This window comes from Podarcis muralis, chromosome 11 (assembly GCF_964188315.1).
Source record: "Podarcis muralis chromosome 11, rPodMur119.hap1.1, whole genome shotgun sequence".
Taxonomy (NCBI): Eukaryota; Metazoa; Chordata; class Lepidosauria; order Squamata; family Lacertidae; genus Podarcis; species Podarcis muralis.
Window position 1 is genome coordinate 1535376 of NC_135665.1, and position 26139 is coordinate 1561514.

Consider the following 26139-nt stretch of genomic DNA (forward strand, 5'->3'; position numbering starts at 1 on the left):
AACTTGATTTTAATCAGCTATCAAAAGGCTTCTGTGACTCAAGAGTACCATTTGTTCCATACAAATTCTGTAAAGAAGCTACGCAGAAGGATATAAGCAGGCACCAAAACTTCCCACCTCAAAACCAGATATTAAGTAGAAGCAGCTACAAATGAAAAAGTAGCAAGAGAGAGAGCAATCCAACAAGCAGTCATATGCATAATCATATGTAAGAAGTGCCCAGGACTGAACACAGGATTTTGCTTCCATCTTATAAAGGCTTCTCGGCCTTTTGGCTAAGATCAAGTGTAATATCTTAATTTAAATCAGGGGTGGGCAACCTGTTTTCTGTTGAGAGTCACATTCCCCTGAAGGTAATACATTACTGTGGGCAGAGCTCATGTCAGCAGTGAGAGGGGCCAGAGGAGGACCACCCGCTTTTCCCTCTCCGCCCCCCCCAGCCCATCCAGGGAGGAGCAGGCGGCTCCTGCCCAAGGCCTGAACTGAGAGCTCTGCAGAGCTTTTGCAATTAGGCCACAGCCTGCACGCCACCCTAGGACACGAAGTTAAATTGTAGACATCTTTCAAAGTACTGTTTCTCACCAAACTACTATTAACTTTATGATGTTTTTAGTTCCTAGAGCATTTTAGCATTTTTACTGCATTCAGAATAATGTGAGATACAGCATACTTATTCCAATAGGGAAAAAATCTCAGGCCAGGCAACAAGCCCATGAGAGAAGCAGACATTTGTCACTAGATGCGCCAATCCCAGCCTCTGGCTTCAATGGGGAAGAGCAGAAAGTCAATAATTTGATAAAATATTTTATATCACGAGGTCTGACACTAAACTATTTTAGGGGGAACCTGGTGTGAAACCTTATAGAAAGCTTTTCTGGCAATGGCTGCTTAATACTGTACAGAGGTTTACCCTAACAAATGTAAAAGAGTGAAACCCATTTTTACAAGACGACTAAATTAAAGGACACAGATTAATCATTCAAATGGTCACAAAAAGTAGTCTTGCTGCAGGCATCGTATTTCTATGAGATGCTCTCCTCTCTCCTAAACACATATAAAATTATATTCAAATGCCTTCCTGTAATTTTCCATCGACAAGAGAAGTATTAGGTATCACATGGCTTTGCAAATAAAGACATACAACATTGCAGGAAAATGTAGCTCTCTCTCCCAATATTTGCTGACGGCACATAGCAGGAAGTGCTTTCTAAGCACTCCTGGCTCTGAGCTCAGACCCTGATGGATGGCTTGACCTCTGGTGTTCCTGGCTTCTTGCAGAACTTCTCTAGTGACTGCACAAAAACAATTCATAATTCGGACAGGGTTTTTTCCAAACCAACATCCTACAGTCACCTCCCCCTGCCCCTGTGACCCCCCCCCCACCAAAAGCTCTCAAGGTTTTATTTCTCCAATGTCTATACATGACATTTATTGCTTGCTTGCTTGCTTGCTTGCTTGCTTGCTTGCTTGCTTGCTTGCTTGCTTGCTTGCTGATTGATTGATTGTTATTTATTGCTTAGTCCAACCGAACTTTTACTTTCCTTATACCAATTGACTCTGATTGCTAGTCTTTGGAGAATACTCTTCCTTGTCAGTGTTCAGGAAAATGTGATAACTGACCCTTCCCCTTCAGCAATTATAAGGATTTGGCAAATGTGGCATGCTGTGAAATCAAAGCAGCCCAGCCAATGGCTAAGAGAGCTCCAAGACACAAGCGATCGCTTTTCTGCCTAATTTCACAAACATACATTATTTGTATTTGCTTGTACATATTTTTGTAGTTTGAAAGCGTCTGTATGGAAATATTTCACAGGGAATCTAGGTTTGTCTGAAATTCAATTTATTCCTCTGATGGTCTGTGACAAATGCTATTTGGTAAAAGGAATTAGCACAGATATGTAGCTCTCTTGTTGCAAAGGAACAACCTCAATTACTTTTGTAATGGGAGCAGCACAGACATGGAGTGATGAATGAAGAAAAACCCAACATGTGGGGAAACACATTTCCAAAGGTAGAATTTTTAATTGTGTTCCACACTCCTCCATTGCTCCCAGATACAATTTTTCTTGCTCTTGCATGAAAACAATTTCCTTCATGGGGGGGGGGGATATAACACATAGGCTTTCAAATATTGTATATGTATTATTGTTGTCCTTTTGATGGAGAGCAAAATCTCACCATCTGCCTTTCATTCACAATACTGTTTCTAGTACATATAGTTAACAACCTTCATGTATAAAGCTCATTACAAAAGCAGTCATGTTAACCAGGTTATATAGAATTATTTTTGACTTTAAAGATCAAGGAATTTCATACAGCAAGTCTTCATAAAGAAAAGTCGTTATTAGTATTCCTATCCTGTCACTCTGTACAAAGATGCCCCAAGGTGGCTATTTTGGTTAAGGCTTTCAAATAATTTCTGTAGTTCACATGTATATGATTGAATAAAGGTACTCACACATTTCTACCAAATCCAGCATTCAAAGTGTCCAACTTAAAGACAAAATGTTATAAGCAAATAAAAACATGACAGACAAAACTAATAAATTCAGTCTTAAATGTACCACCTTCAAGTCCACAAGATGTCTATATAATGACATCTGTTTGCATATTTTAGCAAATGTAAAAAGGATTTGAATATAAGCCTCTGCCTACCATCTATTTTTTCCCATGTGGAATCTTTAGGATGATATATGCCGAGCAATCTCCTATGAAGCTTCTAGTGGGAGTTCTACATAACTTTAAAAAACTATGGTATTGTCAGTTTGTGACATCATTCCACATTCCACACATGTTCTATTACCATCCAGCAAAGACCAACAATAGGGCTCAAAAGGTAGGACAGACTCTCTATCTATCTATCTATCTATCTATCTATCTATCTATCTATCTATCTTGCAGTCAAAGACCAGACAGCAAAGTGAACAGCAGCAACATCTGCCACCTCTGCATGAAGAAGTGGATGTAATTAAAAATTCCCTATAAACTTATTTACATTAAAAATAACACTCCTTCAGCTAAAATCTGTATTCCAGAGATTAAAATCGGTATTCATTCATTGGCCCTCACAGTCACCACAGCCTTTCTTGATAGGACAGTATAGTTTGAGGGCAAAAAGCAGACTGTTAACTTTCCTCTTTTAAACCAGGACAGTAACAAAATAAAGCTATTTGCTTCACGTCTTCTGGAGTTTCTGGGCATTTTTTCATCACAGCCTTTTGTTTCCTTCCCTCCTGCTTCCATTTTTTCTCAGGCCCTGGACAAGACAAACTGAACCATCCATTTCCAATTTGCCTATGCTTAGGGAGGCACAGGCAGCAGAATGTCTCCATTCAGACGTCACACTTCCCAGGGTTCAAACCATGACTAAAATGTGCCACAGACTCTGTCCCCTTCTCCTTTTCTCCCGCATGGATTCCCAGCATTCCTTCAGATTTGCTCTAACCCAGAGGAAGCCATTGCACCACCAGATAATGTTGAACCACAACACCCATCATCCCATCAGGCTAGCTGAAGCTTATGGGAGTCCAGTAATATCTAGAGGGCAGTATGCTGGATACCCCTGCTCTAATCATATGCAACTTTCACATCCAAATCAGACAACCTAATGTTTAGCATTCACCAGGGCTGACCATTCTTGGTTAACAATAATCACAATTTGCTGCCATCATACTGAAGTATGGTTGAAACAAAACCAGGATAGAGAGCAGGACAGCTCTACCCACCAAAGAGTGGAGGGGAAGGGACAGAGGGGGTGGGGGATTTCTTTAATTTTTCATGGGAGCTCAGTATTGTAGATATTGAAGCAACAGAGGGCTGCAGCTGGTCTTTCTTAAAAAAAGATTTGCTTCAAGCTGTGACACCATGACAAAAAGTGTCAGCTGCTACAGGGCAGTGTTCCTCATTGAGCATGGAGCAATGGGAATGGTACATCATGCTGCAGTGCCATTCCAGGGGCATTCTTTATAAAGAAATAAAAAAAACCTGCCCCCTATCAAAGATATCCCCTGGGAACAATGCTATGTCCTAACACTGCCATTCCTACTGGGCCATTCTCCATGAGGAATACTGCCAGGCAACTGCTGAGTACAGAAGATGCAGCAAAGCTTGTTAAAAACAATTCAGGAGAGACCAGCTACAACCTTTTGCTGCCTCATATCTGCAGTGGTAACTCTCTGCCTTCAGCACATTAAGAAACATATCCAAACCCCTGAAGATTAAGAAACCAATCTGTGGGGCTTCCTTGGCCACCACCCCCATGCTCCCATCTTTCAGCTTATCACTGCAAGTGAATATTTCATCTTACCTCCAAGGTAAGCTGAAGCTCTTCATGATGTCAGACAAAAGCCTCTTCCAGCATTCCAGCTGGAAACTCCAAAGATTGAACTTTTGAATTGAAAAAAAAAATATCACAAGCTGTCCCACTGAGCCTCAGCCTTTTCACTGTGGATGAGGCAGTGGGCTTAAGATACAGCTGTGACCAATGGCCAAAATTCAGTTACCATAAAGCTAGGATAAACTTTAAAAAGAACAATTTTAAAATATATGCACTGTCACACTACATAATTTAATCAACATACTGCCTGCCTTTTAAGTAACTGAATTATACATTTGCTAATTGCCAAGGATTCAATATATAGGGCTCGTTTATGATACTGAAGGAACTGTAAAGTAGCATACAATTTAATAATTCAAAACTGCATGGGGCAAGTTAGTTGTGACTTCGGTGGGTCTTGCTGGTGCACTGTTAATTTCCTGTTTTAGTAACACACACCAACCACTAGGCCTAAAGCCACAGGAGAACCAAAGATATGAAAAAGAGATGGATGCAACCCAGCCCTGGGATTTCTTTCAGGGAGAGATGGCGCACCTTGGCAGGTGGATGAAGTAGTGTAAAAAGAGCTCTCTAAACTCTGGAAAAGAGCAGTAAATGGCAAATGCAATTCAGTGTAAATGAATGTTGTATACACAACAAATTCTAGCTTTTTTTGCTATCTGTACACATCTTTTATGTCAGCATATGTACATTTCTTTCAAAACATCCATTTGTCCCTTTCACTTGTTTTTAGGATGTACATGCTAAACAAAACTACCATGTGAAATGGCCCTTCATGAAAACATGTCTTTTTGACACTCCTTTCAATAACAGCAATTCAATCAGAAGTAAGAATACTTTAGACGCTGTTAATAATTAGAAGGTAGATAAACATTCACAAACAGTAATTTATGACCACCTGCCAAATGGTGGACAGAAATCTTAACCACACTTTGGCATCTGATCAGAAATCCAGAGCAGCAGTCCAAGGGTGGCAGGTTGTGAACCACTTTGAGATCTACAGGTAGAGGGAGGGTGGTATACAAATTTAATAAATAAATAAGAAAAATCTTACACATCATGTGATTCTATGCTTCTAAGTTGCATTTGGAGAACTGAATCCACCCTCTTTGCTTTTCAGAATGTTTAAAATAACGTCACTTCTGGGGGAATTACTTAGGATTTACTGGAATGTGTCCAGCAAAGTCCCACTCAGAATACTCACTGTTATCAATGGACTCTACATAGATTGGATTGGGTTTATTTTGACTATGAAGTTGTTGAAAGCAACCCAGTGACAACAAGGAAATAAATTTTAGCATTCAAATTCTGTATCTTTCATATTTCAAACAATATTTCAAATGTGAGTTAAGTCATCATAAGCAGTCTAGTATCTGTTGAAAAAAATAAAAGCAAGCATGCAAATGGCGTACGACCATGCATCATGCATCACGGTGACAAAAGCTGCTACAACTTTTTGTATGGTCAAAAGCAGACCATTTTGAAAATTAAAAATACCTTTAAAATGTTAACACTGCTGTGAATGTTTACATTAAAAACAACAGCCCCAAAGGGCAGCAACATTAATGCTGATGTTCTGATTATTAATTTTAGAATTAGGTTGCTAATATATTATTTGAGGGGAGAGGTGATATTGGCTCTTTCCAGAAAACAGAGCTTTAGTGGAAAGCAATGGATTAGGGATCAGCACATTCTTCTCTTTCCCTTCCTCCCTTATCCCTCAGACAAAAGAGAGAGCACCTCCCTGTTGCTAGGTTTAAAGGATTTGACATTTGTTTGAAAATAATGCTGTCAAGAGGCAGGCGTTCATCCCAACAGCTTCTTCCAGTTCCAGCTGCCAGCATTCCTCAGAGGCCCAAGCATACTTAATCCACAAATAGTATTAAAAGGGAATGATGTTACTCCTTGGGGAGAATGAGGGCGAAAACTTTCACTGGGGTTAATGTTGAGTTATAAGCAACATTCTCAGCAGCATCCAGAAGCTACTAAGTATCCTGTACCTTTTCATACTATCCCCCGACCCACCACAATTTCTCCATTAATTGGAGCAAGCTTGTTTTCTCCTGCTCTGGAGGGTGGGACTTGAACCTATGGCTTCAAGTTGGATGGCCGTCTGTCACCAATGCTTTAGCTAAGATTCTAGCATTGCAGGAGGTGGCCCAGATGTCCCTTGCAGTCCCTCTCAACTCTACAGTTCTATGATTCTGGTACATAGCATATTCCACATGTTAAGGGTTTGGACATTACAAAAAATACTGAATACATAAAATACTTTTTTTCTGCATTTGTCTGGAAGATGAATTTGTTTAGCTTCCCCATCTCACAACACAGGATATCATCCAACAGATTTCATCCCAGAAACAGACACTTGTGCATCAGCTTTTGTGACAGCAGCTCCAGACCAGCAATGAACAGAACAGTGTTCATGGCATGCACATCTTCCATTAAGATACATCATCCACCCCTCTAGGCTGGAATAAAAAAAAAAGCATCTAGGGTTGCTTCACACATTGCAAGATCTCTATGCGGAAGGTTCTCCTGTCTAGGGCTATGTCTTGAGCTGACATTGCAATGTCCTCTGGTGAAAGTTCAACAACACAGCTTGAGGGCTTCCTTCGAATCCTGACCAGAATGCAGCAATTCAGTGGAGCAAAGGAAATTAGTCCAGACTGGCTGTGGGAAGGTGGTGGAAGAGACAATTTAACAACTGTTCCAGATCCTCATCATGGGCAGGGACGATCTCACATTCAGGAAACATAGACTGGGTAGGCCTAAGTTGCCATGAATGTGGGAGAAAGTGGCTGGTGCTTGGAAAGAAGCGGTCTGGCAACTGCTCCTTTACAAAACCCACCCTGGACCAACTAATCTACTTACTGGTTGCTAATAGACCTTCTTTTGGGAAGGTAATTAAGAAGACTGAGAAGATGATGCCCTGGTTTGGAGAATCTTAAGCTGAGATAGGAATGATGTTTTTGCTCTTCTCTTCACAGCACAAGTGATCAAACCAGTAACCCTCCAATTAACCATAGTTCCCCATTCCAGGAAAGTACGGAAGCCAGTTTCAGAATAAACCACAATCTGAAGTAGGCTTAAGATCCTTTTATGGCTTTTAAAATGTGTCCGGGGTGTGTGTTAAATTTTGTATTGTTGTTATGCATTTTGGTTTTTTATGCTGTACACCTGTGATCTTTCAATAAAAGGCAGTATAAAAATTAATTAATAATAACAGAATGATTGTGGCTTATTTTGGAACAAGGAACTGTAATTTCTAAGTTCAGACAAAAGCGGTAAACTATGGTTGATCAGAGGGCGGGGGGGGGGGAGTTTCTTCATATAATTGTTCAAATATGTCCAATATGTCAAGCAATCCACATGTGCATTTCCAAAGAGCAGCAAAAGGAGCCAGAGCTTCAAAGCGCAGAACATGTTCCCATGGCGGGGCTCTTTTGCTTCTCTTGCCATTATAAAGTGCATCTGGAGTTGGGCATCTTATGTTCATCTCTTGAGGACACATTCCTCTTTCATTCAAGCAGTGGGTGGCTTTCTGTTTCTTGAATTTGCTGATCAGGGACAACTGAGCAAACATTCAGCTTGCTTTCTAAACATAATTAAAACCCTAATGAAGAATGGCAGTCTCTGAATCTACATCTCAAAGCAGAAAGAGGAATGTGTTTTCTAAGGATGCCATGTCCGAACGATGCCACAGCTCTTTCCCCTCCCCACCCCCACTTCAAATACAGATTGATCATGCCCTGGAGGAGGGATGTAACTGCAAATGGAAAATTATACAGAATTAAAGCTAGCTGATTAGAAAAAGGTGAACAAAATGAAAATAAACTTAAAATGTTTTAGATCTTTAAAACCTATCCAAGAAAAGAAATAGTCAGGGATGCAAGAAAGAAATGGTCAGGGACAAAGTTAAGAAAGACATTCATAGTTTTATAAAAATGGGCATTTCACCTTGTTGTGTAGGAACTAATACAAAAATGAGTTGCAATTTCAGCTAAATTGGGGAAACCGCTTGAAGCATTTGTTGTGCTGAGCTATTTCAATTGCTTTTGTTTGATTTGCTCATTGCAAGCAACTAAAAGTCTGTAAATTTTGATAATAAACCTGATTTGCAATGGGGGTTGAATAATTTCAATTGCAACTGCATATTGTGAGCTTTCTTGGGAGTACTATGCCTGTAAATGTGGTATTTAAATAATTTTATAATATAAAAAAAATTACAACCAACCAAATCATGCCTTCTATCCTTTTCCAAAAGCAGTAGCTAAGGGGGCTATAACGGTTGCCATATGTCCTCCTTTTCCAGGACATGCCCTCTTTTTCATGGGTATGTAAAATGAGTCTCGTCATAGCGATCCATAGTTAAAAGTAGAAGTCAGCAAAGGTGTCCTTGTTTTTGCTCTTCAAAATATGGCAACCCTAGCTAGCAAAAGGTAATAGACCAGGCCTTCTCTCTTACCTTTGTAATTAGACATTTTGGGGACCAGCAGGGTTCAAAACTAAAAAAAAAGAAAGAAAGAAAAAGTTAAGGGGAAATGTGTGTGCATCTTATGGGGCGAATGCAGGCTCCTTGGCTTCAGCGATAGCAACGCGAAGCCTCCGATGTGCAGAGGGAACACTCCCTCCGCGCTCCGGAGGCTTCGCGTTGCTTTCGCTGAAGCCTGGAGAGCAAGAGGGGTTGGTGCACACCAACCCCTCTTGCTCTCCAGGCTTCAGGGATAGCCGTCTGAAGCCTCCGGCGTTGCTTTCGCTGAAGCCAGGAGAGCAAGACTCTCCTGGCTTCAGCAGAGAGGGTGAGCTGCGCAGCGCCCCTTCAGCGAAGCGGGAGGAGAAATGGAAGGGGCTCCATTTCTCCTGCCACTTCGCTGAAGGGGCGCTGAGCAGAGAGGGGGAGATTTTCTTGTTCTCCCCCTCTAAAACAAGGTGCGTCCTATAGAGCGAAAAATACAGTACTGCAATTCTGTTACTGAACTAGATTGATCTTTGTTCCAGCAAGGAAATGCTTGCATTTTAATTTCGCCAACAATAGCTGAATACAAAGAAAGATGTTTTAAGATATGAAATGCACAGGGAGTAATTATATGCAAGCTGAAACAACTGAAGGGGTGGGGTCTTGTTCTGTTTGCTTTGAATTGAATGTCAGCCTTTCATGATGGAAAATTATGCTAAAATTATTTATGACCAAAATTAATTTACAATTTCTACATTACTGCTGAAAGGAGTTCACAATACCTTGAGAACATCTTGCACTGCCTAAGTTAACATGAATTTTGGAGCAATTGGATAATTCATTTGAAAGTAAAAAGCCAGTGGTTACTTTTTATAGATCTACTGGACTCCCCAACGTTTGTATAAGAAAGAACTACCTAATGTAGCTCTTTGTTGGAAATGTAATATGGACAATGCTTCTTTGAAACATATGCATTTACTGTGTCCCACACTTACTATGCAGATGACACAACCTTGATGGCAGAAAGTGAGGAGTAATTAAAGAACCTTTTAATGAGGGTGAAAGAGGAGAGCGCAAAATATGGTCTGAAGCTCAACATCAAAAAAAAACGAAGATCATGGCCACTGGTCCTATCACCTCCTGGCAAATAGAAGGGGAAGAAATGGAGGCAGTGAGAGATTTTACTTTCTTGGGCTCCATGATCACTGCAGATGGTGACAGCAGCCACGAAATTAAAAGACGCCTGCTTCTTGGGAGAAAAGCAATGACAAACCTAGACAGCATCTTAAAAAGTAGAGACATCACCTTGCCAACAAAGATTCGTATAGTTAAAGTCATGGTTTTCCCAGTAGTAATGTATGGAGGTGAGAGCTGGACCATATAGAAGGCTGATCGCCAAAGAATTGATGCTTTTGAATTATGGTGCTGGAGGAGGCTCTTGAGAGTCCCATGGGCTGCAAGAAGATCAAACCTAGCCATTCTTAGGGAAATCAGCCGAGTGCTCACTGGAAGGACAGATCGTGAAGCTGAGGCTCCAATACTTTGGCCACCTCATGAGAAGAGAAGACTCCCTGGAAAAGACCCTGATGTTGGGAAAGATGGAGGGCACAAGGAGAAGGGGATGACAGAGGACGAGATGGTGGCACAGTGTTCTCGAAGCTACCAGCATGAGTCTGACCAAACTGCGGGAGGCAGTGAAAGACAGGAGCGCCTGGCGTGCTCTGGTCCATGGGGTCACGAAGAGTCGGACACGACTAAATGACTAAACAGCAACAACTGGACTATATGAGCAAGACTCTATGGAAAAAAATAGGATTTTCAGAGGTGAATATGCTCTTGGACTATATACCCACTGTATGGAAACGGACAACAGGACAGCGAAAATGGATTCTATGCACCCTAATGGTGGCCAAGAGAATGATAGTGATGAATAGGGAGAATAGAGATACATTTCCCCTAAATCAATGTCTTGACGACATGACAACATTGGCAACATATGAACTGACAGCTTATATTGGATAAATACAATGATATTTGGAATTAGTTTACAGAGAGTATATTAGATTATTGACCATTATATATGTGGATTAGGAGAATAGCAGAATTAGGAGAATAGGAATATACACATCTGTATATTAATGTATGGTATTGTTTCTTTTTTTCATGCTCATTCACTTTTTTCTTTCTTTTTTCTCACTCTATCTTCTTATAAATGAAAATTGCTTAATAAAATATTAAAAATAGTAATAAAAAGGTTAACATGGATTGTAACAAGGGAAGGCATGTGAATATAGCCTGAATTATGTGTGTGTAGGTGAAGACACACACAAAAACAAATATTAGACAGAGAAATATCTTAAAACAGTTCCATGAAGTTTATGTAGGAGGATACTGTAAACCTGGGATAATAGATAATTTATGGCATTTCACTTTTTGTTGTTTTGTTGTTGTTATTCATTTAGTCATGTCCGACTCTTCGTGACCCCATGGACCTGTATCTGTTTCTATTCCAAGAAAAGGATCATTCTTACTTTTACAGCTGCAAATTTAAATCCACTACTAAAAGTTTTAAATCTGTATTCTTCAGGGGCAGTTTACTGATATGAAAAGGGGCAATTTGCCTCTCTTCAAAGCTGATATTGAGAAACTATTTTGTCCTAACTTTTAAATAATTAACCTTCAACTGAGGGCACATTCCAAATAGGTTTGCCATTCAAAAAATTGCCTTTACTGTATTTATGTTCTTAGTTTTCTAACAAAATCAGCAAGCATGCATTGGCCTTTGAAAACGGTTCAGAATTCACAAGGGATTCGTTTAAGAGGTCTCTATGAAAACTGCCCTAGAAAACTCGGATTTAACAGAAATCTGTTAACATTTCAACCTAAGAGATTAATACAATTTCTAACTTATAGCTTTTCCAACTCACATTCCAAATACATGAGGCTTGATGGTTAAGCCCTGAATATGTACCAGCTCTAATGTTTTCTTACATTTTGCTCTGCTATAAACATAAAAACGTTTGTCAATTGAGGGGGGAAACCAATGGATGGAGCACTAACACATCCATATATGGAAGCATTCTACACAGGTCCAGCGTTTAGTGCAGGCATGGTCTATTTCTCTGTGTATGTGAGTGTGTCAAATAGTGTAGACACCATCCTCTCCTTCCAAAAGATTCCTTAAAATACAACTGCATAACTGCAGAATAAACACAGCGAGAGTGGTGTAGCTATTAGTGTTTGACTAGAACCTGGCAGACCAGGGTTCAAATCTCCATGAAGCTCAATGGATGACCTTGGGCCATGAACAATCTCTCAGCCTAACCTACACCACAGGATTGTTGTGAGAGCGAAATGGATAGACAGACAACTCTCTTTCCAAAGAAGGGATTTAACATACAGGCAACTCCCCATTTATGCAAGTCACATGCAACCATGCATCGCCAAGAACCCAGAAGTGGCACAAATAGGGGGCAGGGTGGAGGTGGAACAGGCTTACATGCGCCCCACTGACATGTGCAGTTCCTTGGAACGCAACCCCCGCATAAATGGGGAGTTGTCTGTACCGCTCCTCACAATTACTGTCTGTTGTGTTTCCTGTACTGCTGAGGGCCTGGTGTCCTTCTTATTGCCCCATTTAAGCACCATGCCTCTCCTGTTTGTGCTGTTTTACAGATCTCACCCACTCAAATTAAAGTGGATTCTTAGTTTTACCAATACACACTAAGTACCCCAAAGATGGCAGCAGCTCCCACACCCAAAATCTTCAATTCTGATCATTGTTTCATGTGTGAACAAGAGCTCTCAGTGTGATAAGGGAATTGCAGTCATGTCTCGAGGGAACGGATATGAGAACTCAAAATGCACCTCCCTTATAAAGGAACTGGAAAGAAGACTAAGAAATGGGACAGAATTTGAGAGGTGAATAAACGAAAAATACATGTATATGTAATTGTTTGGGGTTGGCTGGGAAAATAACTTTTGTGGTGCATCATAATCAACAGTGCAACAATTTCTTTTCAGAGTCTGGAAACACCACCAAAAGTTACAATGCCCCAGGGATCCAAGAGCATACTTCACTCACCTAGCCAGAGTTACCAAAATTATTTTAAAACACTGCTATCTCGCCTTTCAATTGCTTCACTACAGCTCCATCAGTTCCTTGCAAGCAGGCAAATATTTCTGAAGTATGAAAATTTATTAGTATGGAGTTTTCAAATGGGGGCTGTTTGTTAACTTGCACTCCCTCTGCTGGCTACACTCTGCCACACAAATAATAAATGCTTATGTGACTTCTGTGGGCCAGTTAATTCTCTGCAAGCAGTGCAAACTATCTTACAAACATAAAGAAGAACACATGGAGGGTTTCAATTCAAAACAATCAAGAGAAGTCACAGCTTAGAGTTGCTCAAGAATCCCAGAAGTCTGTTCCCCAATACTTTTCAATGCCCTTAATGCAAGTCTATCCAGAAAGGTCTTTTAGCTTTCTTGACCTTTTCCTCTAGCAAGCAGAATGGACACAGCTAATCACATTTGTGCCTGGCTTTCACAATCGGCATTCTTTACTAGTAAGAGAAAAAAAGAAGAAGGGGGTCATCAGATTTCCACAGCACAATCAAAAACAGCAGCTGCATCACCAAACCTTTTGTAAAATGAACAGTAGGGCTGGGCAATAGATGAATATATTGTCCAAAAACATTTTGAAGTCCATATTGTGATACACTTGGTTTTCGAACAGCTTGGTTCTCGAACGTTTTGGCTCCCAAACATCACAAACCTGGAAGTGACTGTTCCGGTTTGCGAACTATTTTTGGAAGCCTAACATCCAACAGGGCTTCCGCGGCTTCTGAGCTTCCTACAGCCAATCAGAAGCCACACTTTGGTTTCTGAACGTTTTGGAAGTCGAATGGACTTCCGGAATGGATTCTGTTCGACTTCTAAGGTACGACTGTATTGGTTTCATAATTTTTGACCTGGCAATGTATCGCAAATCATGGTGTGTGGGTGTGCTATGGAAAAATCACAATGTGGGAAAAACTGTGAAGCCAGCCAACGCTTCTCTCAATTCCTGCAGCCCATTAACTCTGCCAGCTTAGCCGGCTCCTGCAGGAATCACAAGAGCAGGCACCAGCAAAAATCACGATGCAGGAAAAACTGTGAAGCCAGCTAATGCCTCTCCATAGCTCCATCCTCCATCATGATATATCAGTATATTGTGATGTTTAGCTGGTGATATATCACAATGTTGAAAACCAGGTATCACCCAGCCCTAATGGACAGCAAATGGAACACAGAAGTTACTTCAAATGAATATAGGTATGCTAAATATTTCATTCTTTTTGGGGGGGATATCGCAGGGGTCAGCACACCCGCACTGTGCAATGGATGAGCCTCTCCCTGGGAAAACCTATGGGTGTGCTACACATTTCAGAGCTAGCGTGCTTCAGAAAGGTGGACTTAAAGCAAAGAACACGAGGCGGCTGAATCTCCTTTGCTTATCATTTCCTTGGCAAGTGCCAAGCTGAAAACACATCTTCAAGAAAAGGCTAGCAATGACAACTCTTGCAAGTCCTCAGCATTTGCCTTATCATACTGGGTGCAGATGCTAAGTTGATCTTATGCATAGGGAGTTGGCTGTGTTTAGGCATGGATTTAGCTATTTTCAGGAGAAGCAAATATCTCCTTTTACAGAACAGGGTAATGTCAAGGTTCAGGGAATCCTATCCCTCCCCTAGTAGCAGCCAAAGAAGCAGATAACACGAAGAGTCCTTGCCACATAATTTATTCAGTATTCACACAGAGAGACAAAGGAATGTAGTCCTTATTCAATACAGTGGTACCTTGGTTCCCAAACTTAATCTGTTCCGGAAGTCTGTTTGAAAACCAAAGCGTTCCAAAATCAAGACATGCTTTCCCATAGAAAGTAATGCAAAACAGATTAATCCGTTCCAGACTTTTAAAAACAACCCCTAAAATAGTAAAATTTAACATGAATTTTACTATCTAACAAGACCATTGATCCATAAAATGAAAGCAATAATCAATGTACTGCACAGTACTATAAAATAAAATAGTATTGTAGATGATAAAAAAAGTTTTAAAAAATCTTACCTGCACTGATGATAGTCATTGTTTGGATGGGGGGCTTTTATCCATTTCCGCAGTCAATCAATCAATCAATCAATCAATCAATCCAACAGTAGCTGAACTGGGATCCACACAGTCACAAAAACAAATTAACAGAAAAAGCCTTTAAAAAAAAACGCAAAATAAAAAGCAAAAACAAAAGCACCAAATATAAGCTTGAAATATCACCTCAGAACACTGCAGTCGGAAACGGAAGGTCTGAATTACTATTGGGGGGGGGGCGCAAATTAGCTGCGCAACAGGAAACATGGAAACGGAGCACATTCAGCTTCCGAGGCAAAGTTTAAAAACCGGAACATCTACTTCCGGTTTTGCAGCATTTGGGTTCCAAGTTGTTTGTGAACTAGCTGTTTGAAAACCGAGGTACCATTGCAATGGCGTTGTTCCGAGTAAAGCCCAACCCTCTCCGTCTCTCTTATCCTATGCCAGGAATGTCCAACTCCCAAGAGACTGTGATCTACTCCTGGTATAAAAAAAACTGGCAGTGATCTACCCACTGTCATTGGAGGGAGGAGGAGCGTGTGTGAGATGGGTGGATTGCCCAGAGTTGTTGAGCTTTTTAGGGGGAGTATTGCAAAGAGTTTTTTAACTCTCCCCTGGTAACTTTTTGTACACAATAAGGATCCCGCGATCTACCAGGATCAGCCAGGGATCTACCAGTAGATCACAATCTACTGGTTGGATATCCCTGTCCTACAAGTGAAACTTGGAAAATTTGAATATTGTGGAAAAGTTCGTTTATTTCAGTAATTCAACTTAAAAGGTGAAACTAAGATATGAGATAGACTCATGGCATGCAAAGTGAGATATGTCAAGCCTTTATTTGTTATAATTTAATCTTTTAACGTTTGATGTATCACAGTATTTTAATATTCTTTTGGAAGCCGCCCAGAGTGGCTGGGGAAGCCCAGCCAGATGGGTGGGGTATAAATAATAAATTATTATTATTATTATTATTATGGCATACAGCTGATGAATACCCAAAATTAACAATCTCAGAAAATTAGAATATTAAATGAAATCAGCAAAACAAGGATTGCAAATAGAGCAATATTGGACCTCTGAGAAGTAGAAGCATGCATATGTACTCAGTACTTGGTTTGGGCCCCTTCTGCATCAATTACTGCCTCAATGTGGCATGGATGCAATCAGCCTGTGGGGTTCAGGTCATGCGAGTTTGCTGGCCAATCAAGCACAGTAATCTTACGGGCATTGAACCAGGTTTTGGTACTTTTGGCAGTGTGGGCAGGTGCCAAGTCCTGCTGGAAAATGAAGTCAGCATCCCCATAAAGCTCGTCTGCAGAAGGAAGCATGAAGTGCTCCAAAATCTTCTGGTAGACAGCTGTGTTGACCCTGGACTTAATGAAGTACAGTGGACCAACACCAGCTGATGACATGGCTCCCCAAATCAACACAGACTGTGGAAACGTCACACTGGACTTCAAGCATCTGGCATTGTGGGCCTCTCCATTCTTCTTCCAGACTTTGGGTCCTTGGTTTCCAAATGAGATGCAAAAGTTGCTCTCATCAGAAAAGAGGAATTGGGACCACTGAGCAATAGACCACTTCTTTTTTTCTTTAGCCCAGGTAGGACGCTTCTGACATTGTTTCTTGTTCAGGAGTGGCTTGACAAGAGGAATACAACATTTGAAGCCCATCTCCAGGAGCCGTCTGTGTGTGGTGGCTCTTGATGCACTAACTCCAGCCTCAGTCCACTCCTTGTGAAAGTCCCCAACACGTTTGAATGGTCTTTTCCTGACAATCCTCTCCAGGCTGCGGCCATCCCTGCTGCTTGTGCACCTTTTTCTTCCACACTTTCCCCTTCCGCATAACTTTCCATTAATGTGCTTCGATACAGCACTTTGGAAACATCCAACTTCTTCTGCAATTACCTTTTGAGGCTTTCCTTCCTTACGGAGGGTCTCAATGATGGCTTTCTGCACAACTGTCAGGTCAGCATGATTGTGCTTCCTACTGAACCAGACTGAGAGACCATTTAAAGGCTCAGGAACCCATTGCAGGTGTTATGGATTGAATAGCTACTGCACCTTTTCACAATATTCTAATTTCCTGAGATTGTTAATTTGGGGTTTTCATCAGCTGTACACCATAAGCATCACAGTTATAACAAATAAAGGCTTGACATATCTCGCTTTGCATGTCATGAGTCTATCTCATATATTAGTTTCACCTTTTAAGTTGAATTACTGAAATAAATGAACTTTTCCACGATATTCTAATTTTTCCAGTTTCACCTGTATGTCATCCCTGCATGATCTGGGCTTTCTGCCTCTGAGCTTTCTGTTCTACTACCCTCAATGCATGCCTAGTCCTGGGGGTGGAGGTCAGGAATGCTCTCCAAAGACCCGGAGTCTGTCAGCTATCTCTCCCCCAGTGTTTCTTCTTCCTGCTGTTCCTCTTCCAATATTTCCCAGCTTTCCCCCTCTGCAGTCTCAGAACTATGTCCGTCTGCAAACCACTCTTCTAAATCTATACTGTCCTCCTGTTCTGGGGAAGGTTCAGGAGAAGTGGCCCCCACCATTCCTCCTCAGTCCTGTCCCTGACAGGTACCTCCTCCCATGGATGTTTGATTCTATCACATGCTGTAGGAAGCAAGGGCCTCGTGGCATCAATACAACATTCTATCCATTAGGTCTCCGTTGTCAAAATGCTATTGCTATATACAAAACTATTGATTTACAAATTAAAAATCCATTTCCTAATTCGTATGAACTGTTACTGATATAATTATCCTACTGCCAAAATCTTTCTAAGACACTGAGGAAGTGAAAATGGCTGTTTTAGAAGATGCCTTTCCTTGCTGAGCAAGAGACTGGAAGAAATCATTCTGTCCCAAAAGAAAAAGAAAAAACTAACCTGCCTCCCTAAAGAGTAAGGATCTGAACCAATAAATAAAGGCTGGCAAATATTCCCAGCATCCCCAACTATGTCCATTACCGAGCACAAAATGCCACTGGCTAGAAAGACATTTCAATTTGAAGAAATGCAACAACACACGAGTTAACAGTATCAGCTCCCTCCAGCACTAAGAGTTCTCTCCCCAACCTCTCACTGCCAACACATAAAGCACAGAGACCTGAAGTTTTGTGGCATTCAAGAAAATTGCTCTGTATTATATTCAGACAGAAAGAGAGAGAGAGATCCAAATAGAAAAAGGGACCAGGCAGGGCTGTCCACTTTCCCCCTTACTGTTTATTACAGTCCTGGAAATACTCACACTGGACATAAGGAAAGATCAAGGTATACAAGGGATAACATTGGGGGGAAAGCCTTCACGTTGAAAGCTTTCGCGGACAATTTAATATTAATGGTGGAACAGCCAGAAGAAAGTATTCCAAAAACCATAGAAAAAATGATGGAATTTGGTAAGGTCTCAGGGTTCAACTTTAATAAATCTAAAATGAAATTAATGGTCAAAAACATGCTAGATCCTGAGAAAAAGGAATTAAAAGGAAAAATGGGCCTACTAATCGTCAAGAAAGCCAAATATTTAGGAATTGACATCACTATGAAGAATATCAATCTTTGAAGACAACTATAAAAGAATTTGGAAAGAAATAAAAAATGACATGGATATCTAGTTTAGGTTACAATTGACATTATGGGGCAGAATCTCTGTCATTAAAATGAATATACTCCCAAAAATGCTATTTCTTTTCAAATGATCCCTATTATAGGGGAAATGGAGTGTTTTGAAACATGGAGGAAAGATTTAACTAAATTCATTTGGCAGGGAAAGAAGCCACGCATAAGATACAAATTATTAACAGACAAAAAGAAAGGGGGAGCTTTGCACTTCCAGACCTAAGAATCTATTATGAAGCCTCATGCTTATGTTGGATTAGGGACTGGATGTTATTAGACAATACAGATATTTTGGATTTAGAGGGCTGGAATAAAATGCACGTCTGGCATGCATATCTTGGGTATAACAAGGCCAAAACACACAAAGGGTTTACTAATCACATAATTAGGAATGCACTATATAAAGTGTGGATAAAATACCAAAGTTTGTTAGAGCCCAAGACAGTGTCACCACTGGAAGCGTTTTCAGTTAAAAAAAGGACTATGGGGGGAAACTGGGCAACATACAAACAGCTCCTAATAGAGGAGGATGGTCAATTGAAACTGAAACCTTACAAAGAAGAGATTATTGTACTAGTTGGCTGCAATATTACCAACTACAGGACATATTTAATTCAGGGGGGAAATTCGGATAATAGAAAATGAGTGGTAGTCTATAGAAATTAAGACATGCTCAGGATATAAAGACAAAACAGCAAGCTTTTTTGTTTTTGTAGTGATATAATAAATAATGACTTGTATGAAAATATAGTCTGCACAACTTCAAGGCTCTTTCACCTCCATAAACGAAAGGTGTCTGTGAAGGGAGCCAAAAGACCAAGACGACCTTAAATGCTGGCCATGGCTCTTTACCACCGGAAAGTCTGGCAGGTAATAATCGAGCTCAGGACTGGACTGAGGAGAATATCTAAGGTTGCAATTTTGTTTAAAACACTGGAGGAAAGGGAAATGCTTTTGCTGCTGCCTCCACGACGCTTTATCACTTATATATAGTTCCAATGCTGTTTTTACCTTTATAATTGCAGGGAAATAGGCTCCAGATCGAAGTCTACAAGGGTCAGGCTTGTATAGCTTTTAAAATCAAATTATTATGCTTAGAGCCACACCGTGGCTGCTCTGCACAGAAATTTACTTCCTGCCTCAATTCCAGCATTTGGCCCTGGAATTCAATTCAGTTAACATGTAGCTGGTGCTGAAGAGAAGATCCTTGTCTGGACAAGTCCCAGGCACAGGAAATATTAAAATTCTGTCACTCTCCTCCTCTTTTATGGCTGATGCAGACCAAATATCATTTACCATTTTGATGGCTCCTCATCAGAGAATAATCGAGCCAAACCTTCTGCAGCTCTTGGAGGATACAACCAGAACCAAGTACAGTGGTACCCCGCAAGACGAACGCCTCGCAAGACGGAAAACCCGCTAGACGAAAGGGTTTTCCGTTTTGGAGGCGCTTCGCAAAACGAATTTCCCTATGGGCTTGCTTCGCAAGACGAAAGCCCATAGGGAAATCTCCGGGACAGCGGGGAAGCGCAGCGCGTCTTCCCCACTGTCCTCGGACCTCCTCCGAAGGCTGGCGGCGGGGCGGAGAGACCTCTTCCCGCCGCCAGGCTTCGGAAGGATGCTCCGAAGCTAAAGAAGCTAAAGCAGCCTGCCGCGACCCTCTCCCGGCTGGAGAGGTGACGCGCGCCTATGGCAGGAGCCTCCATAGCCGAGTGTCGCCTCTCCAGCCGGGAGAGCGCGCGCGGGGCTAAAGCAGCCCCCCGCGACCCTCTCCCAGGTGACGCGGGCCTATGGCAGGAGCCTCCATAGGCGCGCGTCACCTATCCAGCCGGGAGAGCGCGCGCAGGGCTAAAGCAGCCCCCCGCGACCCTCTCCCAGGTGACGCGCGCCTATGTCAGGAGCCTCCATAGCCGAGCGTCACCTCTCCAACCGGGAGAGCGCGCGCGGGGCTAAAGAAACCCCCCGCGACCCTCTCCCGGCTGGAGATGTGACGCGCGCCTATGGCAGGAACCTCCATAGGCGCCCGTCACCTCTCCAGCCGGGAGAGCGCGCGCGGGGCTAAACCAGCCCCCCGCGACCCTCTCCCGGCTGGAGAAGTGACGCGCGCCTATGGCAGGAGCCTCCATAGGCGCCCGTCACCTCTCCAGCCGGGAGAGCGCGCGCGGGGCTAAACCAGCCCCCCGCGACCCTCTCCCAGCTGGAGAAGTGACGCGCGCCTATGGCAGGAACCTCCATAGGCGCCCGTCACCTCTCCAGCCGGGAGAGCGCGCGCGGGGCTAAACCAGCCCCCCGCGACCCTCTCCCGGCTGGAGAAGTGACGCGCGCCTATGGCAGGAACCTCCATAGGCACCCGTCACCTCTCCAGCCGGGAGAGCGCGCGCGGGGCTAAAGAAGCCATAGCCCCGCGACCCTCTCCCAGCTGGAGAAGTGACGCGTGACTATGGCAGCAGCCTCTGAAGGATGCACCGAAGCCTGGCGTGGGGGGGGGGGGGGAGAGACCTTCTCCCCGCGCCAGCCTTCGGATGGCTGTCCTGAAGACTTGGGGTGGGAGAAGGGTTTTCCTTCCCACCGCCAACATTCAGAATGCTGTTCTGAATGTTGGCGGTGGGGAGGAAAAACCCTCCTCCCACGCAAGCCCCGGGAACAGAGGGAAAGCGCTGCGCGCCTTCCCCTCTGTTCCCGTACCTGTGCTGAAGGCTTGCGGTGGGGAGAAAAGCCCTTCTCCGCACCGCCAGCCTGGCAAGCGGTTTCCCTAGGAACGCATTAATTGATTTTCAATGCATTCCTATGGGAAACCGTGCTTCGCAAGACGAAAAACTCGCAAGAAGAAAAAACTTGCGGAACGAATTAATTTCGTCTTGCGAGGCACCACTGTACCAAACTAAATCTGACACAATTTCATACAATCAGCAATTTAAATTGTTGTTGTTTTTTTTAAAGCAAATAGGTGCAGGGGCCCTGATCCAGACTATGACCTTGGAGAGAGGAAGCAGGCTTTAACTCTTTGACTCTTCCACTGTAGTCTTTATTTGAATTGCCCTCCAGCATCTACTATTTGCACTGCAAGGAAAGCTTCCATTAGTACCAATGGGAGGGTTCTTGCCAAATATCAAGTACAGGAGCCTCCATCCTGAATACTGACCAGGAAAACAGCTGGTGTAAGAGGGTAGGAACTGACTACTTTTACTGATCTTTTACTTTTTTACTTAAAAAACAAATAAACTGTGCAATTGCTGTTGCATGAAAGGTCTCATGTCTAGTGTAGCAAAGACTGTTGCATGTCAACTGCAGATCATCTGGAAACATGGAGCAAAAACTGCTCCTTAGAAGGCAACTTCTGAAGTATGAAATAGAAGAGAAAAGGGGCAAGCACTGCATAAGGAGCAGTTAGGTAGCCATTCCCTCAAGGTTCAGAAGAGAAAGAGTGATAGATAGAAAAATGTCAAGCTTGAAAAACGTTACCTATGGGAAACTCTTTTTATCAAGTACAGAAATTACCTAAATAATTACAGCAACAGGAATACTTCCAGTTCTGCAGAAGATATTAAACAGGAATCAATGGAGAGCTTAGAAGGGTTCAGCAGTGCCTTTTATGCATATCTGAACCTGTAAACATAAGTCTGCATGTCCACACTAGGAAAGAGTAACAGCCAGATGTTTGTACAATGCAAAAATCCAAGCACACAAAACTGCTTTGAAGATGTGCCCTCACAGAACCCTCCTGGTCTCCCAAAGTGAGAACCATCAAGTGAGAGATGGAAGAGAAGGGTTGGAAGAGAGGGATGCTCTACACTCTGCAATATTAGGGAAATGCAAACAGAGCCCTTCATGATGGAAAGATCTCTATGCTTACTGCTACATAGAGATGATGTAGCAATGCAACAAAGAAAGTTTGTACAGTGGTACCTCAGGTTACATACACTTCAGGTTACAGACGCTTCAGGTTACAGACTCCGCTAACCCAGAAATAGTGCTTCAGGTTAAGAACTTTGCTTCAGGACGTGAACAGAAATCGTGCTCTGGCGGCACAACGGCAGTGGGAGGCCCCATTAGCTAAAGTGGTGCTTCAGGTTAAGAACAGTTTCAGGTTAAGAACGGGCCTCCGGAATGAATTAAGTACTTAACCCGAGGTACCACTGTATTCCCCAGATCACAGTCATCGTGTCATTGTTTGTCCCCACTCCTGCCATGTATACATACTGTTCCCCAAAAAACGGCAGTTTTCATATTTGTCTGGCAAAGTGTGAACCAACTATGAGCAGACAACCTCAGTGTGGTGCCCCAGTAAATGTTAGGAAACAATGAAGGATGACTTTTATAAAGTCTAACAAAGGTAGAGCACCAAGCTACAAGCTCCACTTAAGAAGTACAAACACTGTTGGAGGGAGGAACCGTCCGTGTCACCAACATCAAAAGGACACGTCAAATACATGACAAGCAGCTGCATCAACCAAAGTATGCAAGAAAGAAATGAAATTGGCTTAGACCCAAAAATGAACAGCAACATTTACAGAAGATTGCTCACAGCAAAAGACCTCTAAGCAGTAAGCATCTGATGGATGGTTTGACTCTCAGCCATCAGCAGCATGGTGAAAATCTTTGCCTCATTAGATCTCCCAAGGTCCTAGAGGGCCATCTTTCCTATGTGACACACTCTATAATATCATAATATCAAGTCAAAGCTTTCCTAGAGTGGCTGGGGAGGCCTGGTCAGATGGGCAGGGTATAAGTAATTATTATTGTTGTTGTTGTTGTTGTTGTTGTTGTTGTTGTTGTTGTTGTTGTTATTGTTATTATTATTATTATTCCTACCATTCCAAGAAACTTTGGAATTTTAGCAAATTCATAATGGCAAACTGCGTGGAATCTCAATGAGGAGCTTCTGTCTCCTTTTTGTGCACACTATTTTGCTGCCTTAGCTAGCTCAAGATTCTCTGCCACCATACCTTTGTGTCTTGTCTTCTATGAAGAGTATAACAAAAGCCCTCTAAGTAATTAACCATTTTACCATTTATAGCAAGCTTCCTCAACCTCGGCCCTCCAGAGATGTTTTTGGCCTACAACTCCCATGATCCCTAGCTAGCAGGACCAGTGGTCAGGGATGATGGGAATTGTAGTCTCAAAACATCTGGAGGGCCGAGGTTGAGGGAGCCTGGTTTATAGTAAGTGCTGATTCTTGACTTCCTCTCCATTTCAGCTACACCTATTGTCAGCTTGCCAGCTGCATGCGTTGCTGCACTTAGCAGAGAAACACTCCCGGCAGCCAGCCATAAATTCCTTTCTTTATTTCTTTCTGACAGGATTACATGCAGAATAAACAAAGCGACCCGTCTCTCATGAGGCGTTGCTCTAACTACTTTCTCTGTTCCCTCTCCCTCGAGACCAACAGAGCCAACGGCTCAGCCCCTTCCATTTTCCCCTGTGACCTGGATCCCCCTCTCTCTGAAGCACCCCTTCCTCCCCAGACTCACTATCCTCTTCTCTGTCTTCTGAGGAGGACTCAGTACTGATCAGTGGAGATCGTTCCCTGTATCCTCTAATTCTTTCCTCCCTCGCTGCCTGCAGTTCCCTGACTCCTATCCTCTGGGCAGCCAAAAGAGAGGAACACTGGTTAAGTTGCATAAACTGGGTAAACACGCAATGCTTTGAAAATGGGTAACCTGCTTTTAAAGACCTCACCTTTCACTTACTGCTGTTAGAGAAGGAAGTGCAAAATTTGTCAATTTCTCAGTATAATTAACATGATTGTTTCCAAGCACAGACAGCCCAATTCGTGAGGAAAATACTGCATCTCCCACTAGGTGCCATCTGGCTGTTTCTGCTGGTTTCATGACTTTCCTCCATAAGCAAGAAACAGTTCCCTAAACTTGTAAACAGATTTTGTAAAACTCAGGCACTGGTTGATAATAAGAACCACATATAACTTCTGCCATTTGTCTCCGTTGTCTTAATTCTGCCACTAAATTTTTCACTCCATCAAATATCTGTGTACTACAAGTACCAGGAACAGAACACGGAGTTATAAAGCTCCCCTCCTTTGCTAAGCACAGAATGGCTGTAGTAGCAATCCGTAACAGGATCAGTTGCATTCTCACAGTGACAGGTGGCTTACTTATTAACACCATTACTTGTTTATATCTACAAATTTATCTTGAAATAAACAAAAAATACAAACATGTTCTTGGCAAAGGAGCAATATTTTTTTCCAACGTGAAAATTTAAGGGAGGCAGTACATGTCACTTATGTTATGTACATGTCACAAAACTGACTCCAAAAAAGGAGTTCTCGTAGTCTTCAAAAGCTGTTTCAATTCAAGTTATAAGAATATAAAGGGGTTACCTCTCTTCTTCCTTCAAATCCTGACCTCAAAATGAATCCCATCTGTGAATCCCCAGGCACAATGTAGCAGTAGGAGCAGTAATTTGTTTTGTATTGACAATAGGTCACAACTAAAGCTGTGCATATAGATGCTCCAGAGTTATGGATATCAATCAAATATTTTTTTAAAAAATCAATTAAATCTTAATCATGTATGAAAACATTTACTATGTACAAGTCTGTATAAGTATTGGCATTGGTTCACAAATATCCTTTATTATCCTTGCCTTTTCCCTCCTTTTGTTCTCTTCCCACTCTGAGACTTCAGAGTATAAATTGTTTGGGATCATCATCATCATCATCCACTCTATGCACATAGATCTCAGGACAGTTAACAACATAAAACAACAACATAAAAGACACAATATGCACAATAAAAATAAAAGCAACAACCACCCAAGAATCCCCCTTCCACAACACATTTAAAAAGGCACTGGATGTCAATCAGCCAAAGACGTGGTTAAAAAGCAATGTTTTCTCCTGGCACTTAGAGACGTTTAATGAAGGCACCAGCCAACCCTCCCCGGGGATAGCATCCCGCAAGTGGGGAGCCACTGCAGATGCATGTTTTTGCATATGCTGTAAAACATCATGTATGGTGGGAACCAGGGGACTACCTTCCACAACAGGAGTATGCTCAACATCTGATGCTCACCTCCAGTTTCCCTCTCATCATCTGGCGTGTAGTGAAAAGTCATGGCACCAGGTTCATGGAATTCCCTCTCCAGGATGGCTCACTAGGCACCATTCATACAATCCATACTCAAAAGTAAATCATATTGAGTCCAATGGAGCTAAATTGCCCAAGTTACATAGGCAGCCGGTGTTGTTTCTTCAGGGCCTGATAAATATGTTTTTATTAGTCCAGGCTTTGGGCCATGGGATGTGAACTGGCTGGTTAAATTTCATCTGCTCTGCTGAATTTTTATGCTGACTTTCTTCTACACTGGTTCTCATTTACTTTATTTTATTGCTATTCTATATTGTTTTTCCTATTTTTAATCATGTCCCAGATAATTTTACCAATGGACGGCTTCAACATCTTTTAAATAAATACACTGTTGGTGCTTTATAAATAGTAATAATTTTGGCCTAAAAGTATTTTGTTTGTTGGTTACTTAACCATCCAACAGTAGTCTGTGGTACATGCCCTTCAACATGTTGTTCCACACTTGTACAAAATGACAGCTTGAATCCAGCAGTGGCTAGTGA

At 42.1% G+C, this 26139-nt stretch overlaps 1 protein-coding gene across 11 annotated transcripts in view; it reads right to left on the reverse strand.

Annotated features, from left to right (window-relative positions):
• Positions 1–26139, reverse strand: part of APBA1 (amyloid beta precursor protein binding family A member 1) — a 94220-nt gene that overhangs the window by 37704 nt on the left and 30377 nt on the right. For 6 of the 11 annotated variants that reach the window (XM_077935934.1, XM_077935932.1, XM_028748817.2 and 3 more), the window contains 2 exons: positions 14907–15003; positions 8805–8844 (listed from right to left, as the gene is read on the reverse strand). The exons of 2 other annotated variants lie outside the window; for them this stretch is intronic. The gene's annotated coding sequence lies outside the window, so the exon portion shown is untranslated. Of the gene's footprint in view, positions 1–8804; positions 8845–14906; positions 15004–26139 lie in introns of those variants that run through there. 3 more of the 11 variants (XM_077935937.1, XM_077935933.1, XM_077935935.1) reach the window with 2 other exon arrangements.